This window comes from Salvelinus namaycush, chromosome 30 (assembly GCF_016432855.1).
Source record: "Salvelinus namaycush isolate Seneca chromosome 30, SaNama_1.0, whole genome shotgun sequence".
Taxonomy (NCBI): domain Eukaryota; kingdom Metazoa; phylum Chordata; class Actinopteri; order Salmoniformes; family Salmonidae; genus Salvelinus; species Salvelinus namaycush.
The window spans coordinates 9,901,472-9,927,467 of record NC_052336.1 but is presented as its reverse complement, the minus strand read 5'-3'; positions in this window follow the sequence as shown (position 1 = coordinate 9,927,467).

Below are 25,996 nucleotides of genomic sequence, written 5' to 3'. Positions count from 1 at the left end.
TGCTTTAAACCCAGAACATATGGCCAATGTCCACAAAAAAAGTGTTATAGTACCCTACTCTAACGGCAAAGTACTTATTCTTGTGCAATGATCATTTAAATTGTGTTACTGTAATGTTATATGTTATATATTCTTAAACATTAAAAAGTTGCATGAAATCATTGACTAAGCCAATGCAGGCTGTCCTGGGACGGGACAGACAGATACAGACAGACAGGATGTATAGAGGTGTTAAGCCCTAGCCTGATGAAATAAGTAAGTGAACTGTCTGTTTGATTCTTCTCAGCGGCCATCATCCTAACCTCCACCTCCACTACCTCCACCACCACCTCCACCACCTCCCCAATGCTCCTCAGAGGACAACTCCCAGGTCCAGTAGGATATGGCTTTATGAATTATTATTTAGATTTTTGAACAAAGTTTCCTTCCTATTTCTATTGACTTTGCTTAAAAGCTTCCAGGGGAAGAAGCCAGGCCGCCCTCTCGTTTAATTACAGCCCCACACACGCACACACATACGCACACACACACACACACACACACACACACACACACACACACACACACACACACACACACACACACACACACACACACACACACACACACACACACACACACACACACACACACAGAGATGAACAGAGCGAAGGGACAGCTGTGTCAGAGCTCTCAGTAGTCAGACCATTGTAATCTGCATTAACCACATTGCAGGGGAGTGCAAAGGGTCAAAGTCTTTAAGTGCCTGTAGGGATCTATGCTGCTTATGGATTACAAGCTATCACTCTGGGTACATTGGGGTAATTGTACAGTGCCAACAGCACTGCCACTCTGTTGTTCACATGAAATTATTTACTATACGTGTTCATGTTTTGATTTCAAGGCTGAGAGAGTATTCATTGTCATAAGGGTTTCAAGTGGAAGATTATGTGATGGGGCTAATGCATGCTAGGCTTTAACAATGAACAATGAATTAACCTAAAGACATGGTTGTAGTTAGAGGTATCATTCAACTTATACATATCCCATATCAAGTGGCCTGTCTATGCATTCCATTCAAAACATTATAAACTAATTTAAAAGTTTAAATACTTGTATATTTTCAACAGTTATTCAATGTATTCCTATATATAAATAGTGGAAAGTGTGTCAACTCAAAGCTAACAGCATATTGTGCCAGCCAACAGACCTCCAGTATGATCTGTACAGGTATTTTTCTGGAAGGTAATTCGGGACGGTCAGTAGCAGCAGGCAGTGAAGCCCTGAACCCTGGAGACCTGATCATCCCCGGAGACCTGATCAGCCTTAGAGACCTGATCAGCCCTGGAGACCTGATCATCCCTGGAGACCTGATCAGCCCCGGAGACCTGATCATCCCCGGAGACCTGATCAGCCCCGGAGACCTGATCAGCCCCGGAGACCTGATCATCCCCGGAGACCTGATCAGCCCCGGAGACCTGATCAGCCCCGGAGACCTGATCATCCCCGGAGACCTGATCATCCCCAGAGACCTGATCATCCCCGGAGACCTGATCAGCCCCGGAGACCTGATCAGCCCCGGAGACCTGAGGAGCTGAGCTGAGCCTCATTGTTTGTCTGATTCCTTGAGAGAGGGTTAGACAGTGAGAGGGAAGGACCTTTAAACTCTTTCACAGGACTGGTGATGACTGTACGTAGAGGAACTTGGTCTCAGAGCATTTCGTATCATTCTGTACATAAAGTCGAGACACTTCTTTTAGATATGTTATGTTTGGTATGAGTTACTTCAGGCAAAAACGAAAGGAGGTTAGTTGGTGGGCGTATAATGGTTGCGAGTTCGAATGTCATCACGGATGTCATCAACTTTAGCATTTTAGCTAATTAGAAACTTTTCAACTACTTTTTTTAGCTGTTTTGCAACTACTTAGCATGTTAGCTAACCCTTCCCCTAACTCTAACCCTAAACTTAACCCTTTAAGATAACCCTCCACCTAACCCTAACCTTAACCCTTTTAGCTAACCCTTCCCCTAACCTTAATCTTAACCCTTTAACCTAACTCCTCAACTTAACTTTAACCTTAACCCTAACCCCTAGCCTAGCTAACGTTATTGAGCTAGCTAACGTTAGCCAACTAGCTAGAATTCGTAACATATTTTACGTTTTGCAATTTCGTAATATATAGTACGAACTGCAATTAGTAACATATCATACGAAATGGGTGATGGACCTTCACAAATTAATACATGTCATATGAAACGTAACATATCATACTAAATGGAGTGTCTCTGATTTAGGTACGAATAATATGAAATGCTCTGAGACCAGGTTGCTTAGAGGGACAACTTATAATGATCTGAATCATTTGAATTTATCAACCAAAAATATGGTAATTGACTAGAGTATCTTGCAGTCATTAGATACAAGTATTCCAAAAATGTTTTTGACAAAAATGATGAAATCGAAATAATCCATCAAATATTTAAAAAAAAAAAAATTCCTTTCTGTGCATGTTTCTCGCTAATAGAAATGGCTCATTAATCCCATTAACTTTTCAGAGACTTTTAAAAAGGGGAAACACATATGTCTTGATGAATATTGTCAGGGCCTAAATTTAGTGTCATTGAGAACAGCTTTCCCAGAGCCAGGCTGCAGACAGCTTGTGTGATGCCTGGCCTGCCTGCGCTGCGTCGCACGGAGCTTATATTTATCCCAGCCGTCTGTGTCTGTCTGTGGAGGAATGATAGAGAGCTCAATGGAGGCGTCCGTCTCCCCGTCTCCCCGACACTCCCTTCCCCCATCCCGTCCCCTATACCTCCAGACACTGGTGATGAATGCAGGCATAGTGTGTGTATGTGTGTCTCAACCACACACAGATGACATTATTAACACAGTATAACATGTGATGGAATGTCTCTGCCACACCGGTGGGTCCCAGGCACAGCACAGAGGCACCCCAGCTGTGATTTATTCCTGTAACCATGAAAAGTAAGCGTGCCATTAAAAACACAGGTGTTTGGAGGCTGCCCCGCTCGCAGGGTGTGTGATCGATAATGCCACTCTTTTTCTATGCTCATTTTGAGGCAGCCACACCATCATACCCCATTAAATACCCCCTGATACAGGGAGCTGGCCACACACACACACCGCACACCACTGTATTTACAGTGTAGTTATCTGCACTCACACATAAATCAGCAGAGCTAATGTGGGAGATAATGGACTGTAAATGGCAAAGTCCCTGATTGATATCTCCACTTAGAGCAATTATTGGTTTTTAAAACTTGAGAAAAGACAAAAGTTTGCCAACTTACCTTTAGGCCTGGCTACTGTGTCTCAGTATCTCATTTGTTAGTGTTTGTTGAGTGGGTTCCCAAGGCAGTAAAACAGGACACCTCAGACAAATAACAACTAATGTTGTGGCTCGGAATGAATACTTAGTAGAACTTCTACTCCATGTGCAGGGCTTTGTCCTACTCAAACAGGTTATGAAGAGATATTCACATTCATAGTGTTTATTGCTTAACATATTATGATTTATTATTATGATTTCAAATTAATGTACCTACTTTACCTATTTATTTCACATTTATTTCTGTAATATTATTTTATGTAAAAATAAGGGCCATCTAGAGTGGATAATTCTGATACAAGCCAAAGATGGTTCAAATTCCATGCTAATTCCAACCTATTCAAGTGAGTTCTGCGAAAAAAGATTCTAAAAAGGAAAGCTTTTTTCTTGGCAGTGAGGCCTCATCCCTGATAAAATAAAAAAGAGATTATAAGGAAGAAAACAATGCTGCTAAACTTCCTCATAGCTGAGACTGTATTCTGGATGAAATTTTACAAAAACTAAACCATTGGGAAATACACTCTCAGTCTTTACCTAAAATGCAAAGCTATTTGCATACGGATAATGTATAGATGCAGAGGGCATTGCAAGGCATATTTATATGAGGAAAAATTAAGAAAATTAAGCTGACAAAAGGTACATTTCAGACAAACTCTTTATTTATTTGAAAAAAAAATTGTCTCAGTGTTCTCGACTGCCATGAAAATGAACTATTAATCTGATTTCCAAAGGAATTCCGCATGCCAGAGACGGCCCTGACAGCTGCAATACAGAAGTTGTTGTGTGGTCAACAAACAATTTTCCTGGGCTTCAGTGCCTTTCAAAGGGGATTTTTTTCTTTCAGCCAGATCATGTGAAAAATGTCACTGTCAAAGGATCTCTCCTTTTCTTCTCTCACAAAGATGTCAGATGGAGAGAGTTAGAATTTCCAAACATGTTAATCCGTAAGAGCGTAAACTCTAAACTCAGAGCCTTCCTCCACACACAGCACTTGAGAAAAAATGTTTTTCACTGTGAGACTAACTTCCCTTCTCTGTAACTTTGAGCAATAAGGATGTTTAGGATGTGGTCAACACAGGACACTGACTTATGAAGTTCTTAAAAATGAATTCAATACTACCCAATTCAAGCAAACGATTCATACATGTATTTTTATTCCCTGTCTGTTTCCCAATGTTGCTCTTTATTATTATCTTTATAAGATAATAGGACACCGTTTGTGTAAAAAAAATAGGAAACTTGTGAAATATTAAAGTTCAGGATGTGACTATACATGACCATTTTGGTTAGATGGGAAGTTATGTTTTTCTCCTTCCATTAAGACATGAATTCCAGCATCTTGAGAGTTGAGTAACTTCCTTATAAGTTATACACTGTAAGTCAGATAAGTATATACATATTTCTGGCCTTCATTAGTCTTGTGAAATAAGAAATATAAGAATAATTTGTTCCAGATTAAAGTCAATTGTGCAATGAAGTGATGGGAGGGGAGGTGTGTGTGTGTGCGAGTGTGTGAGTGAGTGAATGAGCAGAGCATGAGAAGAACTGACAAGTGGGATGTTCCGCCACTCTCCCCGCCCCCTAGACACCCACCCCTAACCCCTCCCCAGAGCCCCAGCCCCTTCCCTCATCCCTCCAACCCACCTGCCTCCTCTGTAGCCTCTCATCACGGCTACATCCTGTCATCACACACATATCCCTGTCACACTGCGCCTGATTGACGAGGGCACTTTTGATAATGGCATCAGGAACAGGGGTGTCTGCCTTGTCATTAAAGCCTATCAGAGCTGCCTTATTACAGCTGAAGAAGCGACCGGAAGACAGTCACAGCCCCGGTGGTGTGGAGATATGGCCAGAGATAACCAAGCTCTGGTAGGTACTAATATAGCACCAGGCTTAATGCATCTATCACACGCATCAAAGTTAAATACCCTCTGAGAAGCTCAGATGAACTACCCACTGCTCGTCTGACTGATGGGAATAAAAGGAACAGCTAACCAGAATTATCATTGTCAGCTGTACATGTTCATACTTGATATAACTCATTTTGGACAAAAAGAAAACATGTTAGTAAAACCCACAGCGCCATAACAACAGAGAAAATGTAAACACCAACCAAATATGTTTGAAGTCAGTTGAACTGAGCCCTCTGAGCACAGCACACACAGCTCCACATTAAACCTGACAAGCTACCACAAACTCTGGGGAGAGAGGCGGTTACAAGTTAGGAGTTAGAGGGAGAGGTCATGTTTATGTCTGCTGATTTGGGTTCGGGTGCCAAGATGGCCTTTCCAAACCGGATGATTTCACTTGGAATCCGACACTGTGCAGTAACATAGTTAGCACATAGGGGGTTACAGGCACATGTGGGGTAAGGCTACAGGCAGGCACCCCATGTTGTCTTTCCCCAGACTGGAGCGGGATATTGCAGTGGGAGCAGCGGAGTGTAGTGGCCATGTGGGGACTAGAGGGGTTAGCCTGGTCACCCGACCCTGCATGTTTGGAGCAGATGAGCACTATTCCCTGTGCAACTACAGCCAGGCTACAATCCTGTACTTTTTCCATAACACTATATCTGTATACTGTAAGTATAATTGTACATCATAACCATGGAAATGACTGCCTAACTGTTCATTGACTAGACATTGGCACACCTTATTCCTCTTGTAAAAGTTATAAGTTATTCCTCTTCTGTCAAAGTTGTTCCTCTTCAAACATGAACAGAGAGAGTGGTAAGTCTGAGCAAACACAGACTTACAATATGTTCCTAAGAGCCTGTCCTTGAGTCATACTGTACATGGTGTTGATGGGCTGGCTCATGTGTGGTGTGTGTAAACGGCTTACCATTTCTGGGAAAGATGAATTGATGGCTGTGCTACAACAGGACAGGAGGTTTCTCACAGAGATCACAGAGGTTGCTCACGGAGGTCACAGAGGTTACTCACAGAGGTCACAGAGGTCACTCACAGAGGTCACAGAGGTTGCTCACGGAGTTCACAGAGCTTGCTCACAGAGGTCACAGAGGTTGCTCACGGAGATCACAGAGGTTGCTCACAGACTCTAGTGTATACCACATCCCATTTTTCAAAAGCATCAGTAGGATTTCAACAGAAGAAAATTTACACAACAAAACATACAACATAAGCTTTTACTGCCTAACAAAGCATGGAACGGCAAAACAAAGCTTATTGCAACACAGGTGGGTGGCTCTAGTGAAACTTCTGGATATTTCTCTAAATATGACATAATTGAAATTGTTCAATACAACATTGAACAATTGAGGCGGCAGGTAGCCTAGTGGTTATAGTGTTGGGCCAGTAACCAAAAGGTTGCTAGATCGAATCCCTGAGCTGACAAGGTAAAAATATGTCGTTCTGCCCCTGAACAAGGCAGTTAACACACTGTTCCCTGGTACGCCGTCATTGTAAATAAGAATTTGTTCTTAACTGACTTGCCTAGTTAAATAAAAAAAAACATCTGAATCTGTCACACCCTGACCTTAGAGAGCCTTTTTATGTCTCTATTTGGTTTGGTCAGGGTGTGATTTGGGGTGGGCATTCTATGTTTTGTTTTTCTATGATTTTGTATTTCTATGTTTTGGCTGGGTATGGTTCTCAATCAGGGACAGCTGTCTATCGTTGTCTCTGATTGGGAACCATACTTAGGTAGCCATTTTCCCTCCTTTCTTGGTGGGAAGTTTACTTTGTTTGTGGCACATAAACCTTAAGCTTCACGGTTGTTTTGTTTTGTTTATTGTTTTTGTTGGCGTCACCTAAATAAAAGGAATATGCACGCTCACCACATTGCGCTTTGGTCCTCTTCATTCGACGGCCGTGACAGAACTTCCCACCACAAACGGACCAAGCAGAGTGGTGAAAGGGACTCCTGGACATGGGAGGAGATCCTGGACGGTAAGGGACCCTGGAGGCAGGCTGGGGAGTATCGCCGTCCAAGGGAGTGACTGGAGGCAGCGAAAGCAGAGCGGCGGCGATATGAGGAGGCAAGTCAGCGAAGCAGGCACGAGAGGCAGCCCCCCAATTTTTTTGGGGGGTGGCACACGGGGAGATTGGCAGAGTCGGAGTTTAGACCTGAGCCAACTCCCCATGCTTACCGTGGGGAGCATGTGACTGGTCAGGCACCGTGTTATGGGGTGATGCGGACGGTGTTTCGAGTGAGCATTCACAGGCCGGTGTGCTCTGTGCCAACGTCCCGCATTTGCCGATTGGAAGTGGGCATCCAGCCAGAACGGGTTGTGCCAGCTCTGCGCTCGAGACCCCCAGTGCGCCTCCACGGCCCAGTTCATCCGGTGCCAGCGCCAAGACCCAAGCCTCCAGTATGTCTCCCCAGCCTGGTGAGTCATGTGCCTGCTGCCAGAACCAGGCCTCCTGTATGTCTCCCCAGCCTGGTGAGCCCTGTGGCAGCTCCACGTACCAGACTGCCCATACGTCTCCTCACTCCAGTGATGATCCATGGCAAGAAGCCTCCAGTGATGATCCATGGCACAAAGCCTCCAGTGATGATCCATTGCAAGAAGCCTCCATTGATGATCCATGGCACGAAGTCTCCCGTGATGATCCATGGCACGAAGCCTCCAGTGATGATCCATGGCACGAAGCCTCCAGTGATGATCCATGGCAAGAAGCCTCCAGTGATGATCCATGGAACGAAGCCTCCAGTGATGATCCATGGCATGAAGCCTCCAGTGATGATCCATGGCAAGACGCCTCCAGTGATGATCCATAGCACGAAGCCTCCAGTGAGGAGTCAAGGCACGAAGCCTCCCACGACGGCCTACAGTCCGGAGCCTCCAGCGACGGTCTCCAGTCCGGGGCCCGCAACGAGGGTGCCCAGTCCGGGGCCCGCAACGAGGGTTCCCAGTCCGGAGCCTGCAACGAGGGTGCCCAGTCCGGGGCCCGCAACGAGGATTCCCAGTCCGGGGCCCGCAACGAGGGTGCCCTGTCCGGGGCCCGCAACAAGGGTCCCCAGTCCGGGGTCGGCAACGAGGGTCCCCACACCAGAGGTGCCACCAAAGTGGGGTGAGCCAGTGGTGGAGCGGAGTCTGTGTCCCGCACCTGAGCCAACCACCGCGGATAGATGCCCACCCAGACCCTCCCCTATAGGTTCAGGTTTTGCGGCCGGAGTCCGCACCTTTGGGGGGGGGGGGGGGGGGGTACTGTCACGCCCTGACCTTAGAGAGCCTTTTTATGTCTCTATTTGGTTTGGTCAGGGTGTGATTTGGGGTGGGCATTCTATGTTTTGTTTTTCTATGATTTTGTACTTCTATGTTTTGGCCGGGTATGGTTCTCAATCAGGGACAGCTGTCTATCGTTGTCCCTGATTGGGAACCATACTTAGGTAGCCCTTTTCCCTCCTTTCTTGTTGGGAAGTTAACTTTGTTTGTGGCACATAGCCCTTAAGCTTCACGGTTGTTTTGTATTGTTTATTGTTTTTGTTGGCGTCACCTAAATAAAAGGAATATGTACGCTTACCACGCTGCGCTTTGGTCCTCTTCATTCGACGGCCGTAACAGAATCATTATGTGCATGTGTAAAGTGGAAATTTCCTAATTTCAAATTCAGTACTGCTGTAGGATAAACTGATCACTGAAAAAGGAAACAAAAGACAGGAGAAATGAAAAGCATGTGGCTGGCAGGATAATAACAGAACCATAGCACCATACACAGTGCAACTCAAAAGACCTGGGCTTTCTAACGGAAGAATAACTGGTTTGAATTATGGATAGATCTGAATAGTGTCTCTTATCTACAGATGGCTGAACACACGACAATCCTAAGGCTGGCCTGTATAATTGTATCACTAATAAGCAGTAAGGCCAATTAGGTCTATAAGTGTGCTGTAATCACTTGGACAGGAGAGATACAGAGAGAGAGGCGAGAAAATAAGGGAGGATGAGGGAAGGATAGAATGAACGAATGAATGCATCCCTCTTTCAACCAACACTGACAGGTATAATTAGACATACTGTAAATGTACCTTTGAAAAGTCCACAGTGAGAGTGAGGCTGGTGGGTGAGTAAACCTTCGTGTATTTTCTTTGTAACCACTCATTTTCATTAATTCTTTGTTGTGATAAAATTAGTGTATAACAAGTAACAAGGAGAAGGGGGTTAGGACATGGTGCTACGTTACAACTATCTGACTACAAGGATACTCATTAGAGCCTGAGATCCCTGGTGTGAGACTAATCTCTAAATGCCAAGATGAGCCCAACACAACATGGTGACTTTCAGAACACATTTTTTTTGGTTTTGTGATTGATGCTGCAGAAAATATCTGCAGCATCAATAGTTTACATTATAGCTTGTCATTTTTATACTCCAGTTCCTCTCTGAATTGTTCCTCTCTTAAACATGCCCAAGACTGCCAGGCATGTGGTATGGACAGTTTGGGGGTGACAGTGTAACCATGTACCAGTCACAATGCAGACGGGCTATAAACCGCTCCAGACAAGCTGTCTGACTGTCACAACATTTGTTTGCCACATTACATTCCTCTCTGCCACTGATGGTGGCTGTGAAATGGCTGACATTCTGCACGCTGCCTCGTCAAAATCCAAATCGCTTTATTTTCTTCCTTCCTGCGAACTGCAATATGTCTCAAGTCAAATATGTTGGGCACCAATGGAATATCAGCACAATGGTGTAGGAGTTCTATGCAAAGTTTTGTCCCCTCAGTGTTCTGGAACTTTTTAGAATTCAGATAGTTGTGAGGACAAAGCCTGGGTAGACTATGAGGACTATCAATACATTTAAACAGGGGCATGCATTTCTCATAAAGTGGCTCCCAAAAGCAGCCAGAGCAAACGGGGAGGCGGCTGTCTGATCAACCCATAAAAGGGACCTCAGTTATGAAGCAGACAGAAAATTAAGAGAAAGAGAAAAGAGGAAGAAAAAAGAAACGAAAGAAATAGGGGAAACGGGGGAGAGAGAAAAAACATCTGAATGAAAAGGTCATGACTGGCAGTTGATTTGAAGAGTTTCTGCGACCTCACAAAGGGCCATGACATCATTAGGTATTGAAGTAGGAGATGGGAGGAGAAGGGATTCTTTAAAAAGCAGTCTGCTTACCGAGGACGTAATTACATTTGTGCTAAACATGCCCAAGTGCTCCTGTGCTGGGGTTGGGGTTGGGAGAGAGGGGGAATCATGTTCAGAGTTGGGGGGTGGAGGGCTGAATTAATCAACTCTGTTCTGTTTGCTGTGTGTGGGGGGGAAATCTTTTAATAGCAAAATCTTTCTCACCGCAAGCTGTATTCTCAACAACACGACGTGTTCTAGCGCTGCCTTATGTTTTGGATATTTTTCCCTAAAGGTTTTTCCCATTTCCCTTTTGTGCTAGCTGTTCCGGTCTGTTTTGGCTATAAAAACCCACCGAAATTGCAAACTATGTAAAAGTCTGAAAAAGGTTTCCCCCCCCTCTCTTCACCCACCCCTCCTCTCCTATCTCTGAGATCTTCCATCCTTAGCACCAGGAGCATATAAAGCCTTTGCAGTGCATGGTGGGTAGGCATGGCGTGAAGTGCACAAGGAAGGAATGCTATTAAGTAGTATGCACATAATGAATCTGAGAAATGCTTGGGAAAACTGCAGCAACGTTTATTCCTCTTTCTGTTCAGCTTGTTTCTCAGTGAAAGGTCCAGGACCACTGTAAATCACGCTTTAGTTCTGGAAAGACAGAGAGAAAGAGAGAGAGAGAAATAGATAGATAGATAGAGAGAGAGCGAGAGAGAGAGAGAAAGAGAAATAGAGAGAGAGAGAGCGAGAGGGAGAGAGATAGAGAGAGAGAAATTGGGAGCAAGAGAAAAAAAAATGAGAGCGAGAGCTCCATGCCCCCCCCACAGTCATATTTTTCTAAAACATTATTCCGTCTTCAACAAGTTGTATAGAGCATGACAAAACCTATACAAAATGTCTCCCCAAAAATATACATAGAAAACGACAAACAGGCACATTGGCTCACAGTGATAAAAAAGGTTTTTACTAAGTGCTTAGAATAAATGTCACTCACAAAATACTAACCAAGTACTCAACAAGTGCTGGCGTGGTGACTGTGATGTGAGGTGACAAATTCACCAGGCGTATGATATCTCTGAGAGAGAGAGGGTTTCTTCCCTGTTCCTGTCACGCTAGGATACAGTAGCATGACATGCCAGCACGATACTGACAGGCCCACAGCAGCAACACACACTGCACAGTTAGCATATTAAATCCAATTATACATTTGACAAGATTACGTTGTTGATTTCATCTCTTTGGCCACAATGTGATGACACTGCCAAACAACTCCAAGCCCAGTGGCCAAGGGCCAATACCATAGACGCATACCATACCCTTACAGAAAAACCACATTAATTCACATGTGGAAAATCACACTATTTCACATGCAATTTAACATGTGAAATAATGTGAAAATATGTGTTTTTGGAACACTTCACATGTGGTAACATGTTTTCACATGTGTAGTTTCATGGTATCACGTTGCTTTAAGTGTTGTCAGGTTATCACATAAACTTCACATAAGATCACATGTGATTACATGAAAACATGTGTTTTTGGAACGCTTCATATGTGATCAGGTGAAATTCACGTGTTTTTTCTGCTAACTACCAGGCCTCAAAACTGAGACGTCTACAGATACAACACCCATCCTCCTCCCTCCCCTCTCCACAGACACTTCTCATATTTTCCCACAACTTGAGAGGACGGACTTCAGCTTAGCATCCAGCCTGGTCAAAGATGTCTTTCCTATGGATTGAATCTGTTTTTCTATGGCCTAGAGCCCTTATCTGTTTTCTCCTTGCCATGATCTATTTTATGGATGTTGGTCCATGACGGCTTCATGTTGCCATCGATGCCTCCTTTTCTATATTTCTCTCAGGATCCAGAACACCTGTCTGCTCTAATCACTAAGTCCTTCCCAGCAGGACTGCCATCGCTGAATAGACACTGGCTGCTCTCTGACATTGATAGGAACAAGATAGTATAGATCCACTTTTGGCAATGAATAACAAAGAAGCTGCAAAGACACACACAACAAGAGGATCTGTTCAAGCTCAGTTTAGCATCTTTATGTTTCTGTGCTTACTACTACTGAATGACTCACAAGCATCGTAAAGCAGTGCCGGAATTGTGACGTGTCATTATGCAAATAAATAGCATGACGTGAGGGGATACTGGAACCATATTTTAATTTCCGTTATGAAGAATGAGTCACCCAACAGCCCAAAATGTACACAAGATCTTCTGAAAGTGCAATAAAATCACTTATTATGGATTACTGAAGAGAGATGAAAGAACATGAGGTAATACATTACACATTTTTCACTAACTAGTCAGAAATGACTTGTGGTTTCTATAGGTGCTTTTTAGAATTCCAACAACATGTATCATGGTCTGGAAATCACAGCCATGATCAAGAGAATGACCACAGACATTCTGGGAATTCCCTCCCAGGCCAGTGTTCCATAATGCCCAGGCTGTGAAGTTTGCTCCTGTGAGCCATAACCTTGGTCACTGTCTGACTACTATGAAATAATCTACCAGTCGGGTTAATAAACTGCCACAGCCAATGGGACAAAGAGATCTGCTCAAAACATTTTATTTTTTTTACCCCACATTAGTCAGAAGAACTGCCAAATATCCGACATGGCCCCATACAAGGACAGGGCTGTGATAGGCTGGTTTCCCCTAAAATGGAATCTTTTGTAAAGGCAAATAATGACTAAGGTTCACTTAGTGATGAAAAACTCCACCCCCTTCTACTGAAAGAGATAAGAGACTAGGTATTAATCGATACCTAACCCTTCAAAACAAAACAGAAGCAGGACATTATTACACTGACTTGTTATAACTGCTGATTTGACAATATAACTGATGAAAAAAGGATACAAGCAAGCTCAACAAAAGAACAGTACTTCTTATACTTTATTTAGACGTATGATAATACAATCTAAATGTCACATTTACTACAACCATCAATATTATGACTACGTCTCTCTGAAGATAACTGCAGAATGTTATCTGAATGTTTGTTTGAGACTATACAGTCATCACTCTAGCTAGCCAAAGGGGGCAGTGGGTGAAAGGATAGGCCTATAAGAGAAAGGGGGATACCAAGTCAGTTGTACAACTGAACACATTCAACTGAAATGTCTTCCGCATTTAACTCAACCCCTCTGAATCAGAGAGGTGCGGGGGGCTGCCTTAATTGACATCCACCATCATCGGCGCCCGGGTAACAGTGGGTTAACTGCCTTGCTCAGGGGCAGAATGACAGATTTTTACCTTGTCAGCTCTGGGATTCGATCCAGCAACCTTTCGGTTATTGGCCCAACGCTCCTACCCCCCAGCCTCATTCATTTTCCAGTTTGTCACGCTCGTCGTACGAACTGGAAGCATACTCGGACCAACGTGCAGTGTGATCTGGGTTCCACATCTTTATTTAGTGAAAGGCACAACAAAACAATAAAGAAAGAACGAAACGTGACGACAATGGAGTGCTAACATGCAACTACACATAAACAATATCCCACAAACACAGGAGGGAAAAACAGCTACTTAAATATGATCCCCAATTAGAGACAACGATTACCAGCTGCCTCTAATTGGGAATCATACAAATCACCAACATAGAAATCAAAACTAGAACCCCACATAGAAAATATAAACTAGACTAACCCCCCAGTCACGCCCTGACCTACTCTACCATAGAAAATAAGGTCTCTCTATGGTCAGGACGTGACACAGTTAGTATGTACAGTCCCACTCCTCAAGGCAGCCTGTCAATGCAGTCCGGCCGTGCCACAATCACAGACACTAGACACATGACCCTACCGTATTACTAACAAACATACTATTCATTGGGCTGGTCGAGACTTTGCACATTAATACACATTGAAAAATATTATATTATATACGCATACATGGGTGTTGGAATACATATCAGCATGGGGGTATATTTCATCAGAAAGCAGCAGAGTTACCTTTTCTTAGTGGCTATAAAAGGTGGGATTATCGCCCAGCTTGTAAAGACTGTCAGCCTATTTGAGTGAGACGTTAAAAAAAACAACAGACAGGACTCACAGCTGATAGTTAAGTCAAGGCAGGTGTTTGGGCAAAATACAGCTCCTGCTCCCTCTCAGAATGGCTGATCGGTCAGGGACGTCTGCATTGTTACACACACAGCCTGTCAATGCAGTCCGGCCGTGCCACAATCACAGACACAAGACACATGATCCAACTGTATTACTTACAAACATACTATTCATTGGGTTGGTCGAGACTTTGCACATTAATACATATTGAAAAATATTATATTATATACGCATAAATGCGTGTTGGAATACATAGGCTAAAACACATGGATCATGTATGTTTCAGACAGATTTAGCAGAGATGTAAATGAGACCAGACATGTGGAACACTGTAAAATACAGTCTATAGGCTCCCCTCGGCTGAAAGGCCTGATCAGCAGTAGCAGGAGAAACAGTCCATGCTTTCAGCCAGTTGGTTGCTGAGGTGCAGGAGTTCCCGGACCCCCCAGAGTTCAAAGATGACTGGTTTCCCACAGAGCAACACCAACAGACTCCATCCAGCTTGTTGTGAAATAAGATTGTGCTTCATTAGGTTTGAAAAAGATTAGCATATTTACTACAGCCCTAGCTCTGTGTATTGCATGGCCCCGGATATTCAAGGGAGTTAGAATGGGATTAATTCCCAGCTGTGGATCTGGTGTGACTGAGCGTGTTTGTCCAGCAAACAGTCTCCTTCCTTAGCTCCTACTGATCAGCTCCACTGGTCAACCCCACTGGTCACTCCTGTCCAGCCTCCAAACCTGCTTATAGATTTCCTTTGCTGTGTGGCCTGAGACAGGTCAGGGGGTCAGCCCGTTGCAGGGCACTCTGCTAGTGATCGTTCTCTAAGGTCCTGGGTTGGGTGTGGAATCTATCATCATTAATGCACCAGTCCACTCTTTTTAGTCCGATGGCCAAACACGATGAGGAGAGAATAGAGGCCCTGTGTAAGGTGGCTTTTGAAAAGAGATCAAATTCATCACTTCAGCTAATAATTGGGCCAAATAGAGCCAAGCCAGAAAGTGCAAGAGGTCCCGGCCTTAACGTGGTGGTGTGGTGACGGAAAATCACCCATTTGATTACAGTGATTTTTAGAATGGTCACTGTTTGATTATTATTATTATGACAAACATTGTCATAAAACAGTTAATTATCAGTATAGTCACTTCAAAGTAAGAGAAAATGTATAGTATCTTTCTATTAGATTTTCTTTTACGTGGCCATTTTCACTGGAGCTGGAAATTAGAAAGTAATATGACACTAGGTATTTGTGTCACGACTTCCACCAAAGGTGGCTCCTCTCCCTGTTCGGGCGGTGCTCGGCGGTCGTCGTCGCCGGCCTACTAGCTGCCACCGATCCATTTTTCCTTTTCGTTTGTGTCTGTCTATATTGTTTACACCTGTGTCTTATTAGTTGATTTCAGTGGGTATATTTACCTCCGCTGCCTGTTAGTCTTTGTGTGGGATTGTTTTTCTGTGGTTACGTTAGTAGGGGTGCCTGTCTGCACCACAGGGTTTCTTTTCTCACGGCAGTTGTGCCGTTTGGTATTGAGTTTAGGAGCAGAGGTTTCTCCTCCGTGTGTATGCGCTTTATTCCCTGTGTGTGTGGCAACCTCGTTAGGGCGTGTTTCAGTCCCATGTTTGTAGTTGAGTTGGGACTGCTCAATAAACATTATTTGCCACTGGGATTTCCTTGCTCTCCTGCTCCTGATTCCTGCACGTAACAATTTGGTTGGATGACAAGTTGTCCTTTGAAGTTCATGTGGATAATCTTGTGACAAAGCTTAAATTGAAATTGGGTTTTTATTTTCGTAATAAGGCTTGCTTCCCGCTTATGGCTAGAAAGAAGCTTGTTCAGGCCACTTTTCTCTCTGTAATTGATTATGGTGACTTGTTGTATATAAATGCAATCTCCTCCGATAAACTCTGTTTATCATGCATCCTTGCGCTTTATTACAAATGCCAAGTCACTCATCCACCATTGCACATTGTACCAAATGGTAGGTTGGACTTCACTTTATATGCGCAGACAGATACATTTGTATGTGTTCATCTACAAAGTCATTTTGGGTAAATTCCCTCTTTACCTCTGCAGTCTGGTCTCCTTCACCACCAGCAGTTACCATACTCAGTCGCCTAGGTGGTTGCTACTTAAAGTCCCCAGGACATTTATTATGATTTTTATTTTAAATTGAACCTTTATTTAACATTTACAGTATTAGGCAAGACAGCCTTCTCTTCTTGTGCACCAGATGCATGGAATAGTCTACAATCCATGCTTCATCTAGATATGTTAGTGCCACTGAATAAATGTATAATATCGATGGGAGACTCTGTTACAGAGGAGTGTAAATGCTTTTTTTAGGCTGGATCACGTTGTTGTATTGTATTGTTGTATGTTTTAATTATGTAATGTATTGATTGTTGCTGCCTTCTTGGCCAGGTCTCCCTTGAAAAAGAGACGCTGGGTCTCAATGGGCTTTTACTGGTTAAATAAAGGTTAAATATAGAATTTTACTGTCAAAGCCCATAAAAATCTCCTGACCACATGGCAGAAGGACCACCTGCTAATCCTGACAGGGTTTTTTAAAGCCTGCCTCACACCAGCAGCTGGGAGTCCTCACACTGATGAATATAGGAAACGTATGTATGCCCGTTTCTCAATGTTTACTTCAATTTCTGAACCTGGGTTACGGTACCACGACCCTGGAGTAATATCACAGTTTCTCCATCACCCAAACGTGCACTCTCACACTCGCTGCCTGTCTGCTGTAAACCTGGTGGGTGAGAGAATACAGCTGCTAACATTAATGTAGGCTGACACCTTTCTCCTCCCCTGAGATATAGGGATGTTCCTTTATCCCAAATACTGCCCCAAAACAAACGATGCCTCTGTTTTATCATACCTTTGACCCCTCAGGGGAAACAGATAATAATAAATTCCATATTTCCCAGAGCTGGTGAGCAGGGTTAACCGTTAGTCACCATCAATCACACAGAGCATGACAGTCACAGCACTGACCACACGCTGACCACAGAGTCACCACACCATTCTACTCTGGACAGTGGAATGGGCAGTGGAGACCAGGATGACACCGAAAACCATAAACTCACAAACACACACACACAGACAGATGAAGAGAAACAACAGTGCAAACATTGCTGAACTGCACTGCAGTTAAACATATGCTTGGGAGATGTAGCCATGGAAACTGTCAGGGAGACTTCAAAGCACAGTAAAGAGTGGGAACAGTAAGGTCTCTGGATTACATATGAAACCACACTGCTTTTCACTTACAGAAAAAAACTTTTTCTGAAACTATAGCCACAGATAAGACCCGTGTGAAAAATCGATAAGGGAGCTCAGTTGTCAGAGTGACTGTGCTGACTGACTAGCCTAACTCTTAGTGGAGGGAGCCAGTCAGAGGGAGACGGGTGGGAAGAAGGGTTTAGGGACGCCCACAGGAGATAAGGGCACAGAGACACAGCCACATGGGAACATTTCTATTTTTTCTCTCCCAAAGTCCCCAAATCTTTAGAGGAACAGAGTGAGTGTTTGCCTTCCTCCTTAGGTAGACGTCTGTGACAGGCCTGCCTCCGCTGGGACTGGGGAGCAGAGCTCGCTCTACGCTGGGCTGGCAGTGGGAACGGGGAACGTAACTGCCTGGGTAATCTCCCATTAAACCAGGCCTATTTATCAGGGAGGTAATGATAAGAATCAGATTTAAAGGTGAACCCTGAGATGGGTCAGAGCCTTGCACAGGCGGTAACGCGTCTGCAGGAGGAGTGGCTGATAACCCGGGACAATGCGGAGGACCGGCCTGTCAGATAAATAAAACAAACGGGCGCTGTCCTATAAAGATAGACCACGTGGTGTTGGCCAGGCCGCTACGCAGAACAAACGCAGCACAGTGGAGGTGGAAAAGAAGAGGAGTGATGGCTAGAGAAAGAGAGAACACGTCTTTAAGGCAGGAGAAAGGCAGGGTCTGAGTGGGCAGCAGATAGAGCAGAAGCAGCTACAGCCAGTGACACACAACTGGTCCAAGATTCATTAATAAACAATAATAATAAAAAACGGAACCAAAGAGAGCCACAAGTTGTGATGCATCATTGGCCCAGAGCTCATTGGTCCAGAGCTCATTGATCCAGCACTCATTGGTCCAGAGGTCATTGGTCGAGAGCTCATTGGCCCGGAGCTCATTGGTCCCCACCTTGTGGGCATCTGAGCCTGAGTGGATTGTCCTCTGCTCGTTGTGTCGCCCTGTGAGGTCATCAATGGCCACCCTGATCCTCAGGCACTTCCCCTATGAGGAACAACAGAGCACTGAAGTACTGACCTCTGGGAATCTTTCGGTTCAGGAACCTGTGAGGTCATGTTTCCCGTCCTCTCTCCAGGCACATGTTGTCCTGTCCCTGACCAGCCCAGCTAACTGAATTAACTCACACAGCTACTCCAGTTATGATAATATACTAGCTGGAGACAAACAATAGAGAGTATCCACTGGGCAAATACTGGATAAATCAACGTTGTTTCCACGACATTTCAACAAAGAAATTCAATGTGATGACATTGAATCAAAATGGAAAACTGATTGGATTTGCAAAAAGTCATCAACGTAAGGGAATTTAGTATTCTTTTCACCCAACGTTTAACCTAAATCCAATGTCATGATGACATATTTTGTTGAATTCACGTTAGTTGACAACTCAACCAAATGTAAATCAAAACTAGATGTTGAGCTGACGTCTTTGCTCAGTGGGTACTAGCACTTTGGTGACAAAACGGATGGCACTGTGATAGACTGCATCCAGTTTGTTGAGTAGAGTGTTGGAGGCTATTTTATAGATGACATCACCGAAGTCGAGGATCGGTAGGATGGTCAGTTTTACGAGGGTATGTTTGGCAGCATGAGTGAAGGATGCTTTGTTGCGATATAGGAAGCCAATTCTAGATTTAATTTTGGATTGGAGATGCTTAATGTGAGTCTGGAAGGAGAGTTTACAGTCTAACCAGACACCTAGGTATTTGTAGTTATCCACGTATTCTAAGTCAGAGCAGGTGCGGGCAGTGATCGGTTGAATAGCATTCATTTCGTTTTACTTGCGTTTAAGAGCAGTTGGAGGCCACGGAAGGAGAGTTGTATCGCATTGAAGCTCGTCTGGAGGTTAGTTAACACAGTGTCCAACGAGGGGCCAGAAGTATACAGAATGGTGTCGTCTGCGTAGAGGTGTATCAGAGAATCACCAGCAGCAAGAGTAACATCATTGATGTATACAGAGAAGAGAGTCGGCCCGAGGATTGAACCCTGTGGCACCCCCATAGAGACTGCCAGAGGTCCTGTCAACAGGCCCTCCGATTTGACACACTGAACTCTATCAGAGAAGTAGTTGGTAAACCAGGCGAGGCAATCATTTGAGAAACCAAGGCTGTTGAGTCTGCCAATAAGAATGTGGTGACTGACAGAGTCGAAAGCCTTGGCCAGGTCGATGAATACGGCTGCACAGTAATGTCTCTTATCGATGGCGGTTATGATGTCGTTTAGGACCTTGAGCGTGGCTGTGGTGCACCCATGACCAGCTCTGAAACCAGATTGCATAGCGGAGAAGGTATGGTGGGATTTGAAATGGTCGGTAATCTGTTTGTTAACTTGGCTTTCGAAGACCTTAGAAAGACAGGGTAGGATAGATATAGGTCTGTAGCAGTTTGGGTCTAGAGTGTCTCCCCCTTTGAAGAGGGGGATGACCGCGGCAGCTTTCCAATCTTTGGGAATCTCAGACGATACGAAAGAGAGGTTGAACAGGCTAGTAATAGGGGTTGCAACAATTTCGGCAGATCATTTTAGAAAGAGTTGGTCCAGATTGTCTAGCCCGGCTGGTTTGTAGGGGTCCAGATTTTTTAGCTCTTTCAGAACAGCAGCTATCTGGATTTGGGTAAAGGAGAAATGGTGGGGGCTTTGGCGGGTTGCTGTGGAGGGTGCCGGGCAGTTGACCGGCGTAGGGGTAGCCAGGTGGAAAGCATGGCCAGCCGTAGGGAAATGCTTATTGAAATTCTCAATTATAGTGTATTTATCAGTGGTGACAGTGTTTCCTAGCCTCAGAGCAGTGGGCAGCTGGGAGGAGGTACTCTTATTCTCCATGGACTTTACAGTGTCCCAGAACTTTTTTGAGTTAGTACTACAGGATGCAAATTTCTGTTTGAAAAAGCTAGCCTTAGCTTTCTGAACTACCTGTGTATATTTGTTCCTAACTTCCCTGAAAAGTTGCATATCACGGGGGCTGTTCGATGCTAATGCAGAACGCCACAGGATTTTTTTGTGCTGGTCAAGGGCATACAGGTCTGGAGTGAACCAAGGACTATATCTATTCCTAGTTAAAAAAAAATTGAACTTGGCATGCTTATTTAAGATGGTGAGGAAGGCACTTTTAAAGAATAGCCAGGCATCATCTACTGACGGGATGAGGTCAATGTCATTCCAGGATACCCCGGCCAGGTCGATTAGAAAGGCCTGCTCGCAGAAGTGTTTTAGGGAGCGTTTGACAGTGATGAGGGGTGGTTGTTTGGTCGCAGACACATTACGGATGCAGGCAATGAGGCAGTGATCGCTGAGATCTTGATTGATAACAGCAGAGGTGTATTTGGAGGGCAAGTTAGTTAGGATGACATCTATGAGGGTGCCCGTGTTTACGGATTTGGAGTTGTACCTGGTAGGTTCATTGATAATTTGTGTGAGAATGAGGGCATCAAGCTTGGATTGTAGGATGGCCGGGGTGTTAACCTGTTGAGGACAGAGGGCGCTGTTTTCACTTCGGGGGAAAATCGTGCCCAATTTAAACGGCCTCGTACTCAATTCTTGCTCGTACAATATGCATATTATTATTACTATTGGATAGAAAACACTCTCTAGTTTCTAAAACCGTTTGAATTATATCTGTGAGTAAAACAGAACTCCTTTTGCAGCAAACTTCCTGACAGGAAGTGGAAGATCTGAAATCGATGCACTGTTCTAGGGGCTGCCTATTAAAGTCCTTGATATTTATTAGTTTAGATGCACTTCATACGTCTTCCACTAGATGTCGACAAGCAGTGAGAGAAGAAATTGAGTGTGTAACTTGATCTGGGCTCCAATAATAGCTCTTGGCATGACGTGTCACCAGTTTCCTGTTTTCTGGAGAGCGCGAGAAGAGACCTGGATTTGCCTTCTGATAAGCTGTCGTTATGGACGACTAATATCTCCGGCTTTGATTTTATTTGATACATGTGACAATATCATCGTAAAGTATGTTTTTTCAATATAGTTTAATCAGATTATTGAAATTTTTTCGGGAGTTTTGCCGTGTTCCGTTCTCTGAGTTTGTTGACGATGGAGAGATTCGCGCCACTTGGCAAGTGTGCTTGCTAAATCGAGAGGGAAAAAGGCCGTTCTAAAACCAAACAACGATTGTTCCCGACAAAGGACCCCTTGTACAACATTCTGATGGAAGATCAGCAAAAGTAGGACCCATTTTATGATGCTATTTCATATATCTGTCGAACATGTTGTACTAGTCGTTTGCGCCCAGCTTTTGGGTACTCTCTCGCTATACCTAAGCTGGATGTCGTAATGAAGTTATTTTTAGAATTCTAACACGGCGATTGCATTAAGAACTAGTGTATCTATCATTTCCTATACAACATATATTTTTTAGTTATGTTTATGAATAGTTATTTGGTCAGAATATGTGTGTCAGAAAAAGTGTCAGAAAAATATCCGGACGTTGTGGGAAAAAGATGCTACGTTAGCACAATGTATAACCACTGATTTCAGCTCTAAATATGCACATTTTCGAACAAAACATAAGTGTATGTATAACCTGATGTTATAGGACTGTCATCTGATGAAGCTTATCAAGGTTAGTCAAAAATTATATATCTTTTGCTGGTTTATTCGCTATCGCTAACGTGCCTATTGCTATCGCTAACGTGCCTTGATGAATGAATGCGGTAGTGTGGTAGGCTATTGTAGTAAGCTAATATAATGCTATATTGTGTTTTCGCTGTAAAACACTTAAAAAATCGGAAATATTGGCTGGATTCACAAGATGTTTGTCTTTAATTTGCTGTACACCATCGATTTTTCAGAAATGTTTTATGATGAGTATTTAGGTATTTGACGTTGGTGTCTGTAATTACTCTGGCTGCTTCGGTCCTATTTGTGATGGTAGCTGTGATGGTAGCTGCAATGTAAAACTGATTTATACCTCAAATATGCACATTTTTCGAACAAAACATAGATTTATTGTATAACATGTTATAAGACTGTCATCTGATGAAGTTGTTTCTTGGTTAGTTTGGTTGGTTCTTGGTTAGTTAGGTTGGCTTTGTGCATGCTACCTGTGCTGTGAAAAATGGCTGTCCTTTTTTGTATTTGGTGGTGAGCTAACATAAATATATGTGGTGTTTTCGCTGTAAAACATTTAAAAAATCGGACATGTTGACTGGATTCACAAGATGTGTATCTTTCATTTGCTGTATTGGACTTGTTAATGTGTGAAAGTTAAATATTTCAAAAAAATATCTTTTGAATTTCGCGCTCTGCCTTTTCAGTGGAATGTGGGAGGAGTTCCGCTAGCGGAACGCCAGAGCCAGACAGGTTATTAAGCATGTCCCAGTTTAGGTCACCTAGTAGCACGAGCTCAGAAGATAGATAGGGGGCAATCAATTCACATATGGTATCGAGGGCACAGCTGGGGGCAGAGGGAGGTCTATAGCAAGCGGCAACAGTGAGAGACTTGTTTCTGGAAAGGTGCATTTTTAGAAGTAGAAGCTCGAATTGTTTGGGTACAGACTTACATACTAATACAGAACTCTGCAGGCTACCTTTGCAGTAGATTGCAACACCGCCCCTTTTGGCAGTTCTATCTTGGCGGAAAATGTTATAGTTAGCGATGGAGATTTCAGGGTTTTTGGTGGTTTTCCTAAGCCAGGATTCAGACATGGCTAAGACATCCGGGTTAGCAGAGTGTGCTAAAGCAGTGAGTAAGACAAACTTCGGGAGTAGGCTTCTAATGTTAAAACCTCTACCACTTCTCTCTCCCGGATCCGGGATCCTCCTCATCAAAAAAGCTGACTAGCATAGCCTAGCCTAACGGGACAGGGATATCATATAATATAATTTTCATGAAATCACAAGTCCAATACAGAAAATGAAAGATAAACATCTTGTGAATCCAGCCATCATTTCCGATTTTTAAAATGTTTTACAGCGAAAACACAATATGTATTTCTATTAGCTAACCACAATAGCCAAAGACTCAACCGCATATTTTCACCATGTTTCTACCGCATAGGTAGCTATCACAAAACCGACCAAATAGAGATATAATTAGTCACTAACCAAGAAACAACTTCATCAGATGACAGTCTTATAACATGTTATACAATACATTCATGTTTTGTTCGAAAAATTTGCATATTTGAGGTATAAATCATAGTTTTACATTGCAGCTACCATCACAAATAGCACCGAAGCAGCCAGAATAATTACAGAGAGCAACGTGAAATACATAAATACTCATCATAAAACATTTATGAAAAATACATGGTGTACAGCAAATGAAAGATAAACATCTTGTGAATCCAGCCAATATTTCCGATTTTTTAAGTGTTTTACAGCGAAAACACAATATAGAATTATATTAGCTTACCACAATAGCCAAACACACAAATGCATTTATTCACCGCAAAAGGTAGCTATCGCAAAAACCAGCAAAAGATATAAAATTAATCACTAACCTTGACCAACATCAGGTTATACAATACACTTATGTTTTGTTCAAAAATTTAGAGCTGCAAACCGTGGTTATACATTGTGAATATGTAGCATCGATTCACCAGAATGTCCGGAGCTATTTTGGACACTCACCTAATCTGACCAAAGAACTCATCATAAACTTTACATAAAAATACTTGTTGTATGGCAAATGAAAGATACACTGGTTCTTAATGCAACCGCCGTGTTAGATTTTTTAAAATAACTTTACCATAACAAACAGCTTGCGTTATTGCGAGACAGCGCTCGCCAAAACGGCAGAGAATAGGAATCAACATTTTCCACAGAAATACGAAATAACATCATAAATTGTTCTTACTTTTGCTGAGCTTCCATCAGAATCTTGTACAAGGAGTCCTTGGTCCAGAATAAATCGTTGTTTGGTTTTAGAATGTCCATTTCTTCTGTCGAATTAGCAACCTTAGCTAGCCATGTGGCGCGAACATGCCCATCTTCTCTTGACGCAAAGAACGGAAAATTCCAAAAGTCCCAATAAACGTTGAATAAACTGATAAAACTTGGTTGAAAAAACCTACTTTATGATGTTATTATCACATGTATCAAATAAAATCAGAGCCGGAGATATCCGCCGTGTATACCGAACGCTTATCAGAAGACAATGTCGACGTACTTCGCGCGCCAGAGAAGACAAAGAATTTCCAGACCTGTCACTCCAAAAGCTCTTGTTCGGCCTCAGATCAAGCTAGACACCCCATTCCACCTTCCACTGCCTGTTGACATCTAGTGGAAGGCGTATGAAGTGCATGCATATCGATAAATATAAGGCAATTGAATAGGCAGGCCCTGGAACAGAGCATCGTTTTCAGATTTTTCACTTCCTGTATGGAAGTTTTCTGCAAAATGAGTTCTGTTTTACTCACAGATATAATTCAAACAGTTTTAGAAACTTGAGAGTGTTTTCTATCCAATAGTAATAATAATATGCATATTGTATGATCTAGAATAGAGTACGAGGCAGTTTAATTTGGGCACGATTTTTTCCAAAGTGAAAACAGAGCCCCCCTATTGACAAGAAGTTTTAACATGCATGAAAAGGTCTGTCACTGGGTCACGTCAAACAGCTCCCTGACACTAGGAGTCAGTCACTTCATCCCTCTACTCTGCATTACTGGAGATAAACACAACACTATTGAACCTCACTGGCTGCAATTAACTGGCCCCTAATGCATCTAGAAGTACTTGGATGGATGCAAATACTATATAATGCCATTTCTTTGCTGTTTTTGAGAATATAGAATTTTTTCACAACCAGACTTTAAAAATGTTGTGAAAATGTGAGTAAGGAAAGCATTAAAAACAAAATAAATATATTATTTATGTAGGTACTTGTCAGGTATGCGTAAATGGCTGCAAGGGAGTCAGGCGCAGGAGAGCAGATAGTGGGTAGCAAACGGAGCCTTTTATTTAGGCGAACTAAAAGCACACGGCACAACGAACACGAAATACAATACGGGTTGACATAACCCAGCGCAACCAGACATACGTGCGCATACATGAAACAGATAAACAATACCACACAAAGACATGGGGGAAACAGAGGGTTAAATACACAACACATAAGGAGGGAAATGAGAACCAGGTGTGTGGAAAAATGAGACAAAACAAATGGAAAATGAAAAATGGATTTGCGATGGCTAGAAGACCGGTGACGTCGACCGCCAAACACCGCCCGAACAAGGAGAGGCATCGACTTCGGCAGAAGTCATAACAGTACCCCTCCTGACGACACCGGCCTCGGGGACGACC